This window comes from Halyomorpha halys, unplaced genomic scaffold (assembly GCF_000696795.3).
Source record: "Halyomorpha halys isolate HHAL.00 unplaced genomic scaffold, Hhal_1.1 Scaffold790.1, whole genome shotgun sequence".
NCBI classification, from domain to species: Eukaryota; Metazoa; Arthropoda; class Insecta; order Hemiptera; family Pentatomidae; genus Halyomorpha; species Halyomorpha halys.
In genome coordinates, this window is record NW_027108682.1 from 102267 (window position 1) to 121201 (window position 18935).

At 29.0% G+C, this 18935-nt stretch overlaps 1 protein-coding gene across 1 annotated transcript in view; it reads left to right on the forward strand.

Annotated features, from left to right (window-relative positions):
• Positions 1–18935, forward strand: part of Pu (GTP cyclohydrolase punch) — a 69670-nt gene that overhangs the window by 406 nt on the left and 50329 nt on the right. The window lies entirely within an intron of this gene.

Sequence of the window (18935 nt, forward strand, 5' to 3'; positions counted from 1 at the left end):
TATATTTTCAACATTGACCTATAAAATGCATGCAAAGAAACCATTAAGCAATTTAGCAAAAGTTTTATTTTAATTTTTTACTAGACGTTACCTACTTTTTTATCTATATCAGTTCGCTGAAAAGCATTTAAAATTCTTCATTCCTTTCCACAACGAAAATTCAAGTTCAGAAAAATAATCGAAGCATACTTACTGTGTTTGAGAAAAGAAAATTTTAATTTATAAGCGTATACAATTATTTAAATTTCATCAAAACTGAATATTGTAAAAACGGATAAGTTTTAATTTTCTAAAACCTTTTTACTTACTTATTTATTTTTTACTAACTTATTTTTTACCTAGAAAATATTCCAATACAAATCAAAACCTCATTACATCTAAATTACTGATGAAGAATACGTTTTTGCAAATATGAACAATAATACGTTGTGATGAAAAATTTCCGATGCAAAAATATCTCAAGAATGATTCTTAACCCAGCCGGAATCAAGTTTAATGCATATTTGCTAGCATCAGTTCAATAAAATTTCAATCTTTTTTTTAATTAAATTTTTATAATTAAATCCATCACAAAAGATAGATCGTGTCTTAGTCAGCTCAGAGTATTAAAAAACGTTTTTTTTTTAAATTTTTATTTAATCATTGTAGCCCTAGATTGGAACCTTAGTACTAACTCACCTCGTCCACATCTTTGGGGTACAGTACTTAAGAAAGAAAATTTTTATCCAACGAATGTATATAACTATACGGCTCTTAGGCGAGAAAATTAATAGAAATACGAAAAGGAAATGATTCGCACACGACTCTTTGTTCAAATCCACTCGTACCCTAAAACGATTGAAGGTGTTAGTGCAGGCAGACCTTAGCTTAAACCTTAGTGATTTCAAAATAGTGTTACTCTAAATACTTAATCCATACTTTGCCCCGAAGAATAAAATGGAAAAACAACTTCAACTTTGTTGATTGATATTCATTTGGTTCAACACAACCAACCCTGCATGTATCAAAATGATGAGAGAAAATAACTAGAGGTCAGCTCAGTAACATAATTCTTTTTAAATTTTTTTATAGAAATCCTTATTGTGAAAAAACTTTCCTACTATCATATATTCTTATATTCACCTATGCTTCGGGGTTCTACTCCTGTCTTCCGGTTAATCTGTAAGTTCTCCATTCTATAAAATATATATTTTTTTATAATTATAAGTAGTTATATTCATTTTTACCTCATTAATAGTTATATACGGTGACCGAAGAAAGTATTTGCACACCTTGTCTTTTCTTTGTAAAATGAATTTAAATAATAATAAAATAGTAAAATTAAGACTTGTTAAAAAACAGTATGAATTCAATTAAAAACACTGATTGTAATAAAAATTTATTTAAACATAATATAAACACTAGGAAAAAAGAATTTACACACTGTTTGTTTACTTGCTCTTGTTTCTATGCTTGAGATAATCCTGACAGTATTATAAAATATTTCAATCTATTAAGTTCGTTTTAATTTAACCGATCCCAATGCCTAAAGCAAGTGAAGTGCTACTCGCGAAAAAAGTTATATTATTTCGAAATCAAAGAATATCGTTTGCGAAATAGCGGATTTGTTAGATATTAATTTTTCTACAGTCACTTAATTAAGAGGCCCAATTGCAAATAACAAGCGCAAAGGCTGTCCAAAGAAAGTAAATAAGAGGATGAAAATAAAAATTGCGGCGATAAGAATCCAGGAGTTAGTGCTGGTGAACTAGCTAATATGATTGAATAGACTCCTGGGGTCTGTGCGAGCAACAATTAGAAATGTTTTAAATTGAAGAGAGAAACCTTATATCAGTGAAACCAATCGCAAAAAAGGCTCTTATTTGCTTGTGATTACATCAACAATCCCATCAGTTTTAGGGAAAATGTATTATTCTTGGATGAGAGCAAATTTAATTTGTTTGGATCTGACGGAAGAAAGATGACATGACGTAGGAAAAGTGAAGAATTCAAGAAGCAAAACATCTCAGTTACTCTAAAACATGGAGGTGGGAGTGAAATGTTTTGGGGGTGCGTGGCTTATAATGGTGTAAGAAATATCGTGCCTATTGAAGGGATTTTAAATGCAGAGAGATATGCCAAGATTGTGCGCCATGACCTGCTAACACACCTGCAGCCAAAATCCTATTCAGGATCGGTATGTTTTTATGATAAAGATCCGAAACATACAGCAAACAAAACTAAAGAGTGGTTAATATTTAACATTAACAACTTCATATCCCTCCACAGCCTCCTGACTTAAACATAATTAAAAATTTGTGGTATATTTTAGATTAAAATGTTCGAAAACAACAAATAACCATGTCAAAAAAGACACCCCCTCAAGGATCTTTTACAACAATAAGGGGAACAAATTAACACGGATTTAATTACAAACCTCGTCCACTCAATGCAGAGACGTTTACAAGCGGTAATATATGCCAACGGACTTAATACAAAATATTAAATTTAAAAAAATAATTATGCAACGCTAGGTGTGCAAGTACTTTTTTTTCTGTATTTTTTGTAAGTTTGATTTTTTTTTTTATGAAATAAGTATGAATTATTTTTTATTTTAATTGTTTTTGTTGATTTATTCGTAGTTATTAAGTTATAAATATACTTTTTATTTTTGAAGTAATAAGTTTTTTTTAAAAATTCATAATTTAATAAAGAAAACGTGGTGTGCAAATACTTTCTTCGGTCATTGTAGACCTAATTATACTGGTAAAATACTTTTACTATTTATTTATTTCATTTATAATAATCTCGAATTACCTTTTTTATTTTCACCATCACCCTCGACTATTTCCCCTAATTTATCTCATTAATTCCTCTCTACTACACCAGAAAAACGAAAAAATAAAATATATATGTTGCTGTGATATGCTAGTGCTGTTACTTCTGTATTTTTAGTATTTTGCAGTTATTTTCATGTTGAATTAATCTGGTTCTGATTTTTTTAGTTGCTACCCATATGTATACTTTATCCTTCACATTGATAAGGTACGAATTCGTACATTCCCAACTTAATATTATAGTGTTTTGATTGTTATTAATTGATTCTGGTATACAATTTATTTCAAAAACATTTTATAATGAAAATAACAATAGCTGTTTCTGAAAAATCTTTTATACTTTTTTCTTGCTCCAAAAATGCGAGACAGCTAAAATAAACTGATGTCTTAGTCTTTGTCCTGCGTCATGTACAAAAACAGTTTTATATTTTCTCGCTCTCAAGGATACTAATCTTCCTCTTGTGTCCCTGAAAATATTTTGTCGAAATTAGTTTAGAATTTGCCGAAAAAATTTAAAACCAAGATCTGTAGCTCCCTTGAAGTATTTCGGTAAACTCTTATCTACTAGAACATTAGTAAGGATTTAATTGCTGCTAAATGGACTCAAATAACACACCAAATACAACCTAAGGACCTAAAAGTCTGTAAATAAGCGATCGAATCAATATGCCTGTAGGTAATTAATAAGGATATTTCATCATTTCACAATAACATTAGTGGAGTTTGAACGGGTTTTTAATCTGTTATAGCATTTCATCATAAATCCCATACTGTTACTCTTGTTTTACTTTGATTCAAAATAACAAAAGAAAATAATAAACTTCTTGACTACTAAATTCTTTTTTTATTTTTTAAGCCCATTGTTGATATCCGGGGGTAATGAGAAATGGGAGGAATCAATATCTCTTTTATTGCATTTGAAATGCATTTTAAGAGGTGAGGAAAGATGTATTGGATATTTAGTGGTATCTAGTTATTTGATACCACTATTATCATATAGATTATGTTTATTGTCTGATGAGGGGGCTCAACAGGTTTCGTGATTTCAGCAGGAAGTTAGTTGTCCTCAATTGAGTCTGACACTGTTTATGTGTGTTTGCCACCTTTATGGGCGTCCTGTTGGTGTTAATGTCTGGAATAGCAGTATTTGATATGCCTCAGTGAGAAGAATTCATTCACTGTCGGCAGTTCAAGTATTGTATGTATGTGGTCTGTTTTCGTTCACTGAAGTGAAGTATGCTTTACACTGATGGTGATTAAGCCAGCAATACTTGATCTACCAGCTTGATTTTCGTATAGCAGTGGCAAGCTAGTATCAGGTGTCTGTCAAGGGTGACATCCAGGTACATAGCATTGCCTGCTGGTCAGTTCTCGCACACTGATACCCTTTACTTTAGGGAGAGGGTGCTTGTTCTTTAGGCAGGAGAAAGTAATACAGTTGGTGTTTTTGGAATTGAATTTAATATTCAGCCCTTCTAATTTCATAGAAAATGCCTTAGAAACCTCTCCGCCTGCCGTGGAGCTGTCTATACACTCATAGAGATGGCTAAATTACCGACATAAGTCCTGTTATACTTGGCTCCAATGGTTCAACTTTGTATACTGAGAAAACTACTAGAGATAGCACAGGTCTCTGAGGTACTCCAGTGGTTTTCTAAAGCTAGGATTCTAGCTTTAATTTGAGTGCTGACAGACATCTGTACGTCGAATGGTTCCTAAGATATATTTGTCCATAAATCAAACCTGTTGACTAAACAATTATAAATCTATTTATTTTAGCAAATATCATAACTACTACTTCTACAAGGATAAACGTAAGGAAGTACTAAATAGTACATTAAACTAGATATAACTAGAGTGTTAATAGACATTTATGTAAAGAATAGTTTTTGAGATATAGATATTTAGATATTTCAAGATAAATTCAGTAACTACTAATCTTTTAGTACATTTTTATGAAATGGTGCTTTTTAAAAAGGTATAACTCGAAAACTATTAAACGTAAATAATTCTACTAATTAAAATACTTTAGCAAATTTACGCTACTTCAAATGAGTTGTTAGTACTTTTGAAGATATACAGCTCCAAATAAAAATGTTTTTTAACGTTTTGAAACAGCAACCATCTTTTATTCTCCCTTACTACACTCGTCAGACTCATCAATGTTGACTAGTAATAAAACTTAGTTTTCATTTGAGTAATCAAAAATTTTTCAACTGACCATTACTATTCTATTCACCATTCTATGGTGTTGAATTTAAATTTGTTATTTTTGGTATAATAGTATCAAAATCTGAAAAATTTGAGTAGAAAGTGCTAAATTTGAGAAGTTATGACATTAGTATGAATACATACATTTTAATATAATAATTCTAATTTAATATTTATTTATTACAAAAGTATTAAAATTTTTGGAATGATAATCCCAGAACTATTTATGCAGGATTTATTTTATTTTTGTAGTATTTCCCAAAAAAATAATAAACTCTTGCATTGTATAGTCATCAGAGGTGCTCTTACATTCCATACCCGGTGGCCAAGTGGCCAATGCGTTGAATTGAATCAGACATGAAATTTAATCCCACTTTTATGTAGTTATATTAAATGTTATGTCAACGCTATTACCGCACAAATCGACATATATTTCTCCTGAAGTCTTACATTTTGACCTGAAGTTTGCATTTTTTGCTTCTTCTAAATTTTCAGGCTTCGCAACCGCAAGGACAGGGCAAACGAGAGTCTTGTAATGCTTCAATTTTTTTTTTTCTTCAGTCTTGTCAAGTTTGATGGATTTTGTTAAAACTGGATCTTTAGCAATTCTTCTCTGGCTCTTTTTTTAAATATTTATTTATTTGATACCAGATCGTCCTAGTGGGCCTTGAAATGTTAATGTAAGAGGTATATTTCTTTTTTTTAACAATTGATTATGGGGTATAGTCTCATACAAAAGACATCCCTAACTATATACAATGTTATAAAAAAAATTAAGATAAAATAAATAGATTAAAGTAATAATTATTAATAAAAGGTAAAAGTATAGTTAGTAAAAAAAGACAATGACATTTATGGATTTAACAAAATAAATAATTGACTTCTAATGAAAAAAAAAAGATAGTGAATTTAAGAAAAAGATGAAGAGAAAAAAAAAAGAAATTAAGGTAAAATAAAATTTTAGAGTGACGATAACAGAACTGATAAATATAGAATTTATAACAGGATGTCCTGCAGCAGCCTGGGCTTTAGTCTTCGGGTTGTGGTTGGGTTTCCCAAGTTGTAGGTCACTGTTCCTTTAACTGTAGGTAACTGAGACTGGAACTTTATGAACCTTATTTTGATGCAATCCTCTATTGTCTCTATTTGTTGTTCCCTAAGCAATTGGCAGTTTTTTACAAACCAAGGAGCATCCACTGCAATTCTTAAGACTTTATTTTGAAAATATTGTATTTTTTTTTCCTTTTCGTAAAGGTTGCCGCTCCCCAGACTTCACAGCCATACATCAGCAGTGACCTGAGAATTTTTTTAAAAATAAGAATAGCTGTTTCTGATTTTAAATTGGATTTTCTACTCAGGATAGGATATAGCATTGCTTACCTTGCGTTGGTTTGAATTAGTTTGATATTGATATGGTGGTTCGAGGTAAGGCGGCGATCGAGGTGAATTCTCAGGTATGCATGAATACTTGACTTCTACAGTTACTCTGGTTAAAATGACTTTGGTACCTGTTGATAATCCTTCAAGATTAAAAAACTCTGGTTATTACGGGAATCGACCTATAATCCGTGGTACGGTAAGGTACTCATTAAAGCGGACATACCCCAGGGCTATCTGGAGATTAGCTATCCCATAGCTTACTTGAGAATGACTCGGTAATTGAGACTTTCCGGTAAGTACACAATCACTCCTCGTGACCGTTCACACCAATATATTTAAGACCAAAAGAAACCTGGTACAGCACAGCCTTTTTTTCCATCACATTGGAGGATTGTTATAAATATTTAATAAATTGTTCGGCGCATTAAGAGAACAGGCTGGTCCTGTATTGTTTAGTTCTGGTATGTATCTGGATACATACCAGAACTAAACAATACTTGCCCAAATTATTTATTTGGGGCTTTGCCAATACACTCACAATTGATCGTAAACTGTTATTTATTTATGTAACCCAAAATCTATATCTTAGATCTGGATACTTATTCTCAATTGGATTTGTAGTATTTCTTTTTTATTAAATGAGGCATTCAGTCGTAAAATATGGTATCTGTCATTTTTGGGAATTGAAGTTTTTGGTAATATCTGATTCCTTAAAACTGATTTCATAGTTTTTTTTAAAAGAATGTGTTGGAAATTTATTTATTTCAAACAATAATATTGGAATTAAGTTATGACAAGCGATAACAGGTTGGAGGTAAAACACGGTAACTGCCAAAGATGGCCGCCCGACGCAGTCTGTTTTTTAATGACAAAAAAATTCAATTCAATATGTCAGTAACAGTTATGCCAAGCGTTCTTTTTATGATATCAATGTCCAAGACCCCGACTGTGGTTTCCAGTATGAGTGCAAGCAAATTGCATCCAAGTTAATCCCAAAAAAAAGAGAAGAGAAGAAAATCTCTATTGTTGACCTGTTAGAAGAAAAACATGCTATGTGCAATAGATGGCATGTATTACAATCTCTTCGTCCAGTTACAAAAAGTAGATTTGTAACTTTTTTTTTTAACTTTGGTTCAAGTATGTGATAACTGGACTGCTCATAGTTGAAGTATGTGGACTCTTGAGGTGAGGTAAAACATATACCCAATTTATAATTTGGAATAAAATTACAAATGTTTCATTATATCCCGTAGAATACCCTTGTGTTCTAAGGTGAACATGGTATCCGCTGCAGTTACCACGTTAAGTTTGTTTGTTTGTTTGTTTAGTGGCGCCAAACTTCATTGGTCATCAACGCCATTTATATTTTATTTAATTTTGCTAATATTTGTTAAATTTTATTTTTTTTATTTTTTTATTATTTTTTTTTTTTTCTTCCGATCAAGTTATATTTTTGTCAGTAAATTTTGTGATTTTAAAAACTGGAACACCAATTCTATTGCCTTATCATCGTCTCCAATGGTTTTTGAGATATCTTGGCTTAGTCCCAAGCTATTGAGGATACTATCCACGTCCATATACTATCCACGTTGTTTGTCATGATAGTATCTACTGTCATGACAGCTTTGGCGCACTGCGTCATGTGTGATAGTTGACATTACAGTGAAGCTAGTGTCACATTTGAACACGTTTACTCGATAGCAAAAACTTCAAATCACACTAAATGTCAGATACCATGTTTTATAACCGAGCGCTTAAAATATACAAAATGGTATCTGCAAGAACACCTCTACAATTATTTGTTCTTATATCCAATAAAAAAATGTTGTGAGTAGCACTTAATAAAAGTTTCATTTTTCGATTTACACAAAATAATTGGATAGTATAATTTTGTGATTTTTGTTGGAGTTAAGAACCATATATTATCCACCAAAATTAATAATCAATTTCCCACAAGTTTTCATGTTGTCAATTACCATTTTTTTAGGACACTACACCTCAAATATGCAGATACATTTTTATTTTGTTTTGTTTTTTACTGAAAGATACGTAAATAGCCCAGCTTAGTAATATTTTTTATTGTTAATAAATTAAATATATATATATATAATTTTCAATTTATCATTTTTATAGAACAACAACAGTGTTATATGAAACTACTCCCTGTACTGTCTAACTCTGTACGGGGGTATATCCATAAAAAATAAATACATATGTATTTAGCAGTGGTGTTCTGTATTTCCTTGTTCAAAAGGTAATATATTAGAAATAAATTATATTTCTGTATATGAAAAAACAGATAACCAAACTACATAGTTGACAGTTTTTAATAACTTCTTTAGTAAAGACTAAGTACCTTCGAGTGCCAATTGAACGTTAGACAGATACCCTATTTTGTTTGATATCTTTCACTAAAAATCAGATAAGTGAAATGACAACACATTTCCCTTTCCTAATTGTAAATTGTTACTCATCATTTCGTAACTCGCGCTTAAGATAATCGAATGTATACAATTGTTCACGAACGTGGTACTAACCATGTAGATCCAATGAGAAAAAGTCTCTTGGCTAAACTGAAATGTGCTGAGTTGGATTCAGTCACCTAAACCCGGACTACGACATCTAAATTTCGTAATATCTAAGATTAATCCAAATATTTGGAATTCATATAAATTAAAATATTTTTAATAACCTTGAAAAAGGGTTTTTAATCGTTGTAAATTACCTGGAAGGTATCGTTAATTTCTACATAATTAAACCTTGTCAAGGTAAATTTGGACAGTATAAAAAAATACCAACAAATCAAATATATTTTCCGTAACTTCATGAATTGGAACATAAAATATTTTTCACGACTTAAAAAAAAAAATCAAAATAAAATAATAAACAGTGACATGAAGAGAACAAAACATTATACTTTGAATGATCTTACTTTGTAATATTTTTTTATATGAAAACTTTATAAAATGTATACATATATTTCAATGCTTTATAATACTGTTTTTTCCGCAACAAAAAAACAAAGGAAATAACGGAAAGAAAATAAAGGAATAGCCTTATTAGACTTAACTTATGAACCCAACAATTCAGCTTCAAAAAAGGGTCCGTTTTTTTTTTTAGTAGGAAATTTTTTAGATAAAAACTGGGAAAGCATACTAGATTAAGTAAAAATAACTATATCACATAGGCTTCATTACTGTGAATTTATGTCTACGCATGGATTCATTAATTAATAACTTCTAGTATTTACACGCCAAATGTTATATCATAATCATAATCATTCATATTTCCATTAAATAAAATAATTATGTTGTATAAAGGTATTCTATTTAGTTTAAATTTAAATACCCGAAATTCGATAAATAAAATAAAATTTTTAGAAAAATAGTTTCTGTCTCAGAAATAGTTTTTTGCTCAATATGAGTGAATAACAGATATCAAGTATATTAAATGAGGCTGAAAATATATAAGATCTTAACTTTTAACAAAGAATTAGCATTTTCTCAAAAAATTGTATGTACTTAGCACCTATCATATAGGTAGTATATTGCATATTTTCGTAAATTGCTTTCTATAGCTAACTATAGCCTTAGCTATAGAAAGCAATTTACGAAAATATGCAATATACTACCTATATGATAGGTGCTAAGTACATACAATTTTTTGAGAAAATGCTAATTCTTTGTTAAAAGTTAAGATCTTAACTTTTAACAAAGAATTAGCATTTTCTCAAAAAATTGTATGTACTTAGCACCTATCATATAGGTAGTATATTGCATATTTTCGTAAATTGCTTTCTATAGCTAAGGCTATAGCTAGACTATAACATCTAAGCTGGACTGATATCAACACCTTATAATGCCACAAGGGGGAAGACTCAATAAACTATATATAATAAATTTCATGTATTATATATGTATGAAGTACTAAATTTAAATTTAAATAAAGAACTTTAAATTAAACAATCTAAAAATTTAAATTGATTTTAATGGAGGATGCGAGAAAAAAACAAAAAAAATTTTCGTAAATTTACACGCTCAAAATAAGAGATAGCCTTTGGAATTCCCTGAATGAACGCTTTCAAAACATATTTTGTATTATTTCAGTCCATTGGGTTAAACCCACTTATAACCTACAGAATACCAAATTGCTCTTACCAGAGTGGGATTACCGAAATTTATTCTGTGGATCTCAAACATACCAGTATTAATGTACATAAAACCGTTTTTATTTCATTGGTTATTATGGGTCCTATGCGCAGAGAAATAATGAATGCTGCACAGTGGTGGGAAATAGTCGAATTGGTAAAATAAATTAAATACTGAACTATTATATTTACTTAATCGTGAATCAATCATAAATACTGAACATGATCTCCTTGATGTACACATTTATCTGCAAGATTAGTGAACAATTAATGCATGTTAGTTACATTTTTCTAAAATTCGTCTTAAGTATTTTAAAAAATAAATATATTTATCAACCGTCGCGGACCAACCACTATTTTCCAAATTATACAACGATCATTATCAACAAAAAGTTAATTACGATATCATATATAATATAATATATTACACGGTGATCACTAAAAACTTTTTTATATAGTAGAGAACAAAGATTTTTACTTCTTATCGGAAATTAATTCTGTATATGGTTTTAGCATAGTTGAATTATATATTAATCTACATATGTGCAGTTACCAGGAGTATGTAATAAACAACTTGGTTTGGTAAAAAATCTCTCATTACTAAGTCCTAATCTAATGTTCCTCTTCACTCAACCCTATAAGCCAGAGTTGGGCAAAAAGTAATTGCAATTAATATTACTTTTTATTTATACTTTATACTTTTAATTTACTTTTTACTTATTACATACTTTCCAATTCCTACAAATTAAAACTATAATTTTGATTAGTAATTTTAAATACTTGAGGAAGTACTTAAACCAAAGTAATCCGTTTTGCACCATTAATATTAACTTGTAAATAAAAAATGGTAGTTTCTCGAAAATAATTTCCAAACTTGCATGGTTTCACAGAAATGAGTACACTCTTTAGTGCATTGACTTGACATTGAAATATAAACAACAATGGCAGTTAGGAGCAGCTCAAAAACTATCAGATAGCTTAGATGAGAGTATAAATAATATTTTCAAATGAGAATGAAAATTTTGCAGGACGGAGCTGAATAGATATTTTTTCCTAAAAATGTGTAAACGATGATTTTTTACTCAATTCTACTTTTTAAAAAAATCCATGATCGGTTGTAATCCAAAAAAAAAATATTAAATTAAACGAAAGGAATATGGCCCGGGTGCGGTCAAGAAAAACTCAAATAGTAGAAATATACTAATTTCTACTTCTAGGCTCATTAAATTAGTATATTTCTACTATTTGAGTTTTTCTTGACCGCACCCGGACCATATTCCTTTCATCTTCACACACGGTCAATCAATAATCTTCCATTAAATTAAACTTTCGCTTTTTTTTTGTATACTTTAAAAATAGAAAAAAAAATTAAATGAGGAATTTATTTTAGTACATACATTATTTATAGAATATGAAATACATAATTACACTAAAAAAATTATTATTATGAAAAAGAAATTTATTTTTATCTTACATACAATGTAAAATCGTCACATTTTTACCAGATTATGGACATGAATTCGATAAAACGATTTTTTTCGCCTCCAGAAACTGATAAACTTTTTAATAATTAAATTACACAATTATTAGTTTGTATATTCTCTATATTTGCTCACATAAATGGAAAATACAAACATATACGAATCATCTAATTTTTGATTTAAAACAACAAAACTTTCCTACAAACGTATTTTGTTGAGTTGCACATTTCATCAGTCTTGAAAATTCGAAAGAAATAAGATAATGTGATTTTTCGGTTAAATAAAAGTTGTAACTTGAATAAAAAATAAAAATTAATGCTACAAAAACTTGTTTTCCAATCTTTTCAGAAAGGCATTTAAATAAAATTTAATATTTACAAACGGGTTCCAAATCAATTTCATCAGCTTGAATGAAAAAAAACAACTCCTTTTTATAGATTTGGAATATTCGACACAAATAAGATATAGGGTAAACAATAAGAAAAAACGTGTCCAACAGGAAGCCTAAAGATGGGAATAAAATCCAAGCTAGTTCTACGGCATAGGAAGGACACAACTATGAGGATTGCAATTCTCTACTGTTTTTTTCCATACGTATCTATTCCTGAACCACATATCCATGCTGGTAAGGATAGCATAGATATGTGCATACGAGATATAAAAAATAATTAAATTATTCCCTATTAATCCAAGTTTTATTTTATGCTTAAATTTTGTTTGAAGCCCCTCCATCTTTATTTATAATTTGATCAATTTATACTATTTTTTATTATCTTCCGTTACCAAAAATCGGAATGTTCCAGGATTCACACCTAGATCTATAAAATTAAAAAATAATTTTGCTATAAAAAGTATAGAAGTCAAATCATAAATACATTACTCATCGGAATAGACAAAGATGAATTTACCTATTGTCAATTAGTACAGCGATTGACTAATACTCCGAAAAACATTATTTTTTAGTTATTTATTTTAATTTAATTTGTTTAAAATATATTAGAACAATTTTTTATCTCTATCTTGTCATTATATGTTAACTTTAAATTTTTTTTTTCGATGAAATTGTCGGAAGATATTCATAATCCAAAAATAAAACGGATCCAGAATTGATTTACATGATATTTTATAAATAATAGTATGAAATAGCGTCATTTTTCAAATAACTCGAAAAAAACATCTCAATCCTTAAACAGCTCTTAAGATCCCGTGATTCGTTTCCTCGAAGTACCCATGACCTTCTAATATCCTTCCTTATTCTCCCACATTTCGACTACGGACGCCTAGTGTATGGCAGACTGGCCATTGAACAGGAAATGAGAATAAAAATACTAATGCTTTATAAGATTCATCTTCGGTATTCCCAGGCGACTCATGATATCTCTCACTACTATTCCGAGCAAAGTTGGGTCTATCCTAGTATCCGGAGACAATACCTCCTTGGAACATTTCAATATTTCAATCCCTAATAACTAAAACCTTCCTATATCAATGACCTCTTCACCCTACGTTTGTCCATTCACCTGTTAAACACAAAATTCCAACCAACCGATTTTTATATCTCTACCCATACAACAGCCTCCTTTGAAAAATCCTTTGCTGTTTAAGCTACCTCATTTTGGAACTCCTTATCCACATCCTTCCGTAAAGCTTCCTTCTTAACTTCACTGAAACACCAACTATATATCCATCTCCTTGACTATCAAATCTCCATAAACTCATGAATAATAGAAAACAATATAAGCATGGATAAATATATATCTTGGTTCATATTTTATTATATATAAATAGTGTGATAGATTTATTTAATTGGAAGAAGATAGTTGGCAGTGCGAAGTAGATTGTAGATAGTTTGAGTAGCGGTTAATGAAGGTGTCAAAATAATAAAAGAAAACTATTTATTGTTAACTATCGTTTGGCCACACTAGGCTGGGTTTCGTCAGGGCTAAATGAGAGAACAAGATACAAACACTTTAGAATTAACAAAACATTTCAAAACAATTGTTATGTATATAAATTATATAAAAAAGAATTAACAATAACAATATAAGGAAGTATACATGAAGGTGGACTGGGAACAAGTTACTAATAAATATAAAGTGTGATAAAAGTTCTAAATACGGATCTAGACTAATAACTTGTAGAAGACAACTCATTAAAAATAGTAATATATATGGGTAAAGAGGTAGGTTTAAAAGGTATAGCAGAAAGGTGAAGTATCGAATACAATAGGTATGATATAGCTGAGGTATAGTAATCTGTAAAAAGGAGATATTAAGAAAATTGATAAAAATAAACAATAAACATAGGGGTAATCACCTTTGGGATAGAAAAATAGCGAATGAATGAGAAAAAAAGGGGTTGTCTGGTATAGAGTGTCCCCACTTCCTAGGCTTATTCCTTATTATATATTAGGCTTATTATGTATCCACTCCCTTAGGAAGGATAAGATTTTTTATAATTCAATGATCATAAGTTAATATCGTATATACGGAAAATAAATAAGGGTTGAGCATACTCTAAAAAGGATTAAGATATAATGAAAAAATAACAAACAACGACAAGAAAGAAGATTCTAACCCGAGTATAGGAATAAAAAAAAAAAAAGAGTGCGCCATCAAGAAAAAAGGGAACTAAAAGTTTAAAAACTTGAAAATGGCTATTGACAGCGAATAGAAATATACAGAAAATAAGGAATAAGGAAGACAACGAAATTAAGGTTCAAACAACTTATTGAAACTTAAGTCGTAACATCATCTCCTTCCTGAGATTTTAAATTTCCCAACAGTCTTAACCAGATTTCCCAATTTACCGGAGATTCAGGAAGTAATTTCTGAAATTTGCTGTTTTTCTTATCTTTTTTTTTTAAACTTGCCAATTTAAATAGCATTTAAGCAATTTTGAGGATAAAAACCTCTTAGAGTAGTATTTTACCATAATTTTCACTGTTGAAATAGTTAATCAAATATATACTTTCCCAAATTTTGTGGTTTTTAAAATTATATGGTGATAAAACAAACCCTACCCCCGACGAAGTTTCTGTATGTAGTTACTGAATGCAATTTTAATGAATAATTATTGCTTACTTTATAAACTATTGTATACCCCAATATATCATTATTTTTATTGGACTGTACCCAAATAAATTTATCTGATTGTGATTTATCCTAATTTATGTAAAAACTCATTGTTGGCTTCTCTTTAGTTTAAATTATATTTTTAGTTTATATAATTTATTCAAATTCTTGAGACTGGTATTTATCTATTAAATAAATCAATTAGTATACTTAATAAGTCTCAACATTCTTTATTATACCAGTAGTCCAACGTTTCGACAAATTCGGGCATCCTCAAAGCCAATCTAAACATTTAACAGCTTATTATGTATTCATTTGTAACAATTTTAAATCAACATTATTAATAATAATATACCATACCTTAAATATAAATTCACACATCACATCAAAATTTGAAAAAATAATGTTTTACAGGCTATTTTTCCCAGGTCATCAAATTCAAGTCAAAATTCCCCTATGAAAAAGTCAATAAATAGAAAATCGAATTAATTATTGATCCGTTTACCTAAGCTTATGTCTAGTTAGTTACCTATTTTTTTTAGAACTTCATTAATTTTAAAAAATTTAATTTTAGATTAAAACTACACTATCCACTATTAGATAACCTTCCACACAGTCAGGTCAGGCTTTTTATTATTTTTATTTAAATTGTATTTTGGTCTCAATTTTTATTTATTCCAATTATTGAATTCATATTAAAATTAATTGTAAATAGTAAAAAAACTTTTTCCCATATTTTTCATAAATTTATTTAACTTAAAATCAAATATTTAATATTTAATTTAAAATCAAATTCCTTGTATCTGTTTTAAAATTTACTGTATAATTGATGTTATCTGATACATAAATTGACTCAAGTATGTTTCTTTTGAACGTATTGTTTTCTTTATGTATAATCATGGTGTTATCAAAATCAAAAATGTGTTGGTTTTTAGCTGCATGCTGCACTATATTTTTAATCTTATTGAAATTGTTTACGAAATGTTGACCAACATTTTCTATATCTGATTTATAATTGATAATATACTTTTATATTTTTAATGATGTAAATTGACTCATTGTTTCCGAATTCTATATCCTTTTTTTTTTTAATTTCAACACCACTAAAGTCAAAAAGATTACCTCTTCAATAAATGAAAATTTTTTGTTGCAATTGAGAAAAGGCAGAAAAAAAAAGAAGACGCTGCATCAATTTTAAAACAACATTGCCCAGTCCTGAAGGTTAAATCTATTATTTCGAGGAAGAGGATTAGACCAAACGACTTTCCTCAACTTGCAGCATATTTAATTACTTGGCTTTCACAATGTACAATATTCCATTCGGAGGACCATTCCTTATAAGTAAAAAAAAAAACCTTTATTACTAATTTGGTAATCGAAGATTTTAAAGAAAGTGATGATTAGTATCTTTAATAAAACTGTTTAATTGAGAATATGAATTTTTGTAATATAAGAAGATGGTCAGGGTTGCGGTCAAAACCGTATTTTGACCGCAACCCTGACCATCTTCTTATATTTAAAGTTATACGGTCAACTATGTATATATAATATGATTTTTTTTAACTTCCTTAAATCAGACCCTGTTTTATCCGAAAACGTCTGTAAATGGAACCTTTTCCTGAGGTCCTTGTAATTCAGATTAATGAGTGTCGACAATACATTTTTTAAAATTTTTTAAGTTTCTAAGTTTATTAAAATTCGTTTTGTGCAGTTACAACATTGTGAACTTTCTGTTGTATAGTATTTATTTGTACATTGAGTACAAATATCACTGTATATCATTTAAATAATTATAGCTCAGCATACTCATCTATAATAAACAACAAAAATAGATTAGGTCTAAAATAGAAATTGAATTTGGATAAAAAAAGGTGAAACCTTTTTTTAAACATTAGTTAAATCTTACTTTTCTTAATTAAAAATAAAATAATTGAAATTTGGCTTAAAACATAGTTTGGATTACCAAAGCTCTGGAAATATAAGTAGTTCAAGCACAATCTGTTATATAATCATGAATAGAATTACTCAAAACAAATCTTAAGCGATTTTTATGAATCTGATATTAATATGGAGTACAGAACATTCAGAGGTTTTTGGATGATTCTTATGAAATAATAATTTTTTTTTATGCTAGTTTTTCATAACATTTTTCCTAAAGAGTCGATATAAATAATTACTTAGGTCATTCATTTATAAATTAAAACAGATATGTTTGGTCAAGAATAGAAATACCCCGTTCCAATAATTCAACTGCCATAAGCAACCACAATACCACCTGGACCCTTACAATCCCACAATCAAATCGAAGGAATTAAAAACTACAAGGTATAGATTTACCTACCTATATGTATGTATTCAATTACTTATTTCATCAGGGGGGTGCGGAAAAAAAAAAAAAAAAAAGAATAGAAATTTAAAAAAAACATGACCATTCATTTCAGTGAAACGTTTTTAAAACTTTACTGAAATCTTAATTTTCTTAAATAAAAAGGAAATAATTTAAGTCTCAAAACATCGCTTGGGTTACACCAGAAAAATATATGTTTTTTATAGAACATGAATTAAGAAATTATGCAAGTATTTTATCAATTTCATCATATCAACTTCATTTACGTCACAAAAGCATTCAGTTGCTGTGCTTTTCCTGCAAAAACCAATCATATTTGGCTTGTGTAATATTGCTATTTTCTGAGGTCCTCAAGGTAACTCCGTTCCAAGTAAATTATTTCCAAATTAGTGCTCGTAACATAACCCAATCTAATATTTTTATGGTATATAACGTATATATTTCTTTAATTTAATACCGAATAAAGTTCAACATGTGGCGTATGGTGCAAAGAAACCCAATTTTACCTTTATTTAAGAATGGTATTTTTGTCCTAGTAACAGGTGCTAAAAATTAGGAAATACACAACTCGGTTTCCTGAAAGTATAAATTAAGGAAAAGTCAGCTAGTCAAAGTAGGGTACGTTGGGGGACTTTGCTCTTCTTTCTTCAATTAATTGTAAACATTTGAGAATCAGTAGTTGGTGCATTTCAAAACTGTTATAATCATGAAGAAATGAACCAACAGTAAAATGGAGAATATATATATATATATTGATGTTACTTCTCTAGAAAAAAATAATAAAATATGAAATTTAATTTATATGTTCAATATTAGTTCTGACTAAAATAAATACGAATTATATATGTATACATTTTTTTATTGATTTGAAATTACTATGTTATTAAAAGAATGTTGAAGATTAAAAAAAATTAAACAATAAAACATAACATAGGGAGGTTTAGGACGGAAAAGGGGACGGGGTTTAGTGGAGTAGCAACCCCAATTTATGATACAAAATTATTCGCAGTTACATTGTCGGCCATTTTGACTAAGGAAGAGATTAATAATTAAAACTGATACTTACTTCTTAATCACAGCTAGAGTTTGAACAACTTTTGAATAAAATAGAATAAAAAATAAATTAATTCTTGAACGAAATCCCTTTGGAATAACAAAAAGGTACTAAAAGAAAATGTGTATCTAACCAGGAAAAAAATACAATACAAATATAAATGAATAGATAAGAATAGAAAAAGAATATAAAAGAAAAAAAGAAAATTAAATAAATTCCTATTCTAAATTAAAAATTAAAAAAGTACAAATAGCAAATACAGGAAAATAAAATAATCAGTTGATTCAAAGTACTTCCTATTAACATAAAATCCGACAAATATAAATAAACAGATATTTCTACATATGTACAAACAGGCATGTAAGCACTTATGCACATGCCAAAAAAAACTTGAGAAATGTTTAAATATTTACAACTATATAATA